This window comes from Sus scrofa, chromosome 1 (assembly GCF_000003025.6).
Source record: "Sus scrofa isolate TJ Tabasco breed Duroc chromosome 1, Sscrofa11.1, whole genome shotgun sequence".
Lineage (NCBI taxonomy): Eukaryota > Metazoa > Chordata > Mammalia > Artiodactyla > Suidae > Sus > Sus scrofa.
The window spans coordinates 262,788,268-262,791,052 of record NC_010443.5 but is presented as its reverse complement, the minus strand read 5'-3'; the positions used below and the strand labels follow the sequence as shown (position 1 = coordinate 262,791,052).

Here is a 2,785-nt window from a genome sequence, read left to right as displayed (position 1 = left end):
GCTATAATGGAAAAATAAAATTCATTATGAAAAACCCCTCCCTCTAAAACTTGTTATTCAGTAGCTTCCTTCAGTGCTGCCTTGAGGATTGGCCTCAGATGAGAGGAGACAAAGCCTCAGAATTATGGTATTCTTTTTCATCATTCTAGAATTAAATGAGAATGTGGCCCCTTGAGAGCAGCACAGGAGGAAAACCAGGACACCTCACTCATAACAATGTGTCAGGAAAGTTTCTGAGCCACTTCCACTGCAGAAGCTCCCTCAGAGGGATGAGGTTCCATATTTGCTTTTTAACAAGGCTCAAGGGAGATCTTGCTGGTGATCCTCCAGGCTCCTTTCCTTTGATGCTAATTACCCACTCAGGGCAGCTCCTTACAGCCTAATCAAATAGAGTCCAGAGGTAAAATATGGCTCCTCTTTGTGCATGGTTGATTGGGAATTACGCCTGGACTCTCTTACCACAAGTCAGTCTCTGTGTAACCATGGGTCACAACTGATCCCAACAAAGACCTTGGTCAGAGAAACAGACCACCCAGGCACCCCCATCCCACTGTCTAGTCAGAAAAACATGCTGTCTCTCGAGGGCAAAAGTGTTGATCTTATCACAAGGTTGGCTCATCTGGTTGAGAACTCTTCCAGAATGGAAGCCAAAGAAAGGCTCTGTGGAAGGTCATGACTGTCCTTAGTGATATCCTCATGCAGGTTAAGGTGTGGCCTCAGACTGTGCCCACTTCTCTCCATAGTGTTTGGCTTTGCAGTTGGGATTTCCCCTTGATCAACTCTGAGTTTGAGTTCTGTATATCACTTCCCGGCTCATGTCTTTGGACAGGACACTTCACCTCTTTGAACTTTAGTTTTCTCATCTTTTTCTTTTTTTGGACATATCCTCCCACAGGTTTATTTGTACAAATAGCACAGGAGGACACCAGCCCCATATTGACAGCAGCCCAGGGATCACACCAGTGCTTCTGTCCTCACAGTGGCAGGTAAACACCTCTATTGCGGAGCCTTTGTGGGGACTTGGGAAACTTTGGGGGCCAGAGCCAGAGCTGGACTTGCAGCTAGACCTTAAGCTGCAGCCTGGCCTTAGTCTTAGCCTTGACCTGTGACTGTGTCCAGAAGAGCCTGAAACCCTTGGCCATGAGGGCAGGAGCATGTTTACAAAGCTTGGGGTGAGCAGTGTAGGCAAGTCAACAGAGCTTGTGGCTGCCACCCTAAGGGATGTTGGGCTTGACCTCCTTGGGTTTTACAAAAGCCTTGATAGAGTCAGCACGTGCATGCATGGCCTTGGCATTGTTGGCCTGCATCTTCATTAGGCCCTTCTTGTTATGCTTTCTGGAAAAGTGCATGTTCCTCAGGAACTTGGGGTCCACCCCCTTAAGGGATTCATATCATTGTGATCAGGGTTTCTTGATGTTTCTGTACTACTTTTGAGATTATCTGTAGTGTGGTTCTTAGATTTCGCCCCACATCTGCACCTGGGTCACCTGATCCCAAAGCACATGGGGCCAGAAGAGAAAGAGCAACTTCCTCCTCTTTGAAATGAGGTCATTAAATCCCATCAGTCAGAACTGGACGTGATTGATTTGTGCTAGTTTCCATCACATACCTGTGACAATCTATTGCATGTACATCAGCTAGCATCTTTAAACTTATTAAAAAGAAATGGTAAAAAAGTGTATGCTAGCTCAGCAGATGATGGAAATTAAGAGGGGCCATTATGACCAGGGAACTCAGGAGAATTTGGATTCCACTCTAAGATCCAGCTGCCTCTTTCCATGCAGTTGCTAAGGAAAAGGCTGCTCAAAGAAAAATGTCAAAGTGTAAGCTTGACAGGAAGGTGACTCTCTCATATTTCCCACATAATTGATGGGGCTGATGGCAGGGACATCTTCCAATATCTTTAGGTTATAGTGATTCTTTATGTCCTTAAGGCTTCCGTTTAAATCTGGTTTCCCTTGTCATTTTGTTCTCATATTGACTTTTGCACCCCAGTCTATTACTAGTGGAGTTCTAGGTCTTATTCTCAGACAAGCTAGAGATTATGGAAAGTTTCCAGTTTTACATTCTCCTGAATAATCCAGAAATAAGAGAACTTCGTATTTGGAAAACTAATTTTCTAGCCTGAGTGGAAGACATGTGGAAAGCCTTTGCTATGGATAAAAATTTGAGACCTTAAGTACAATTTACTTTTCAGTTATTACCATGAAATTTATTGAAAGTATTGTCTTGGGGGTTTCTGTTGTAGCTCAGTAGTAAGGAACCTGATTACTATCCAGGAAGACTGGGTTTGATCCTTGGCCCTGCTCAGTGGATCCGGTGTTGACATGAGCTGTTGTGTAGGTCACAGAAGTGGCTCAGATCTGGCATTGCTATGCCTGTGATGTAGGCTGGCAGCTGCAGCTCTGATTTGACCCCTAGTCTGAACTTCCATATGCCTTGGGTGTGTCCTTAAAAAGACAAAAAAAGGTGTTAGTTTGCTAGGGCTGTTGTAACAACGTATCACAGACTGGGTGGCTCAAGCCACCAGAATTTTTTTCTCACAATCTTCTGGATGCTAAAAGTCTGAGACCAAGGTACTGACACTTTTAGGTTCTTCTGAGGCCTATTTGGCTGTCATCTTCTCCCTGTGTTTTACGTGCTCTTCCCTTGGTGTGTGACTGGGTCCTAAATTTTTCCTTTTATAAAGACACCATTCATATAGTATCTGAGCCCACCCTAATGACATCATTTTATCTTAATTACCTCTTTAAAGAACTTCTCTCCAAATAAGTCACCTTCTGAG

The 2,785-nt window shown here is 44.2% G+C and overlaps 1 pseudogene; it reads right to left on the bottom strand.

The window, feature by feature from the left end:
- Window positions 997-1,644, bottom strand: LOC100156466 (annotated as a pseudogene).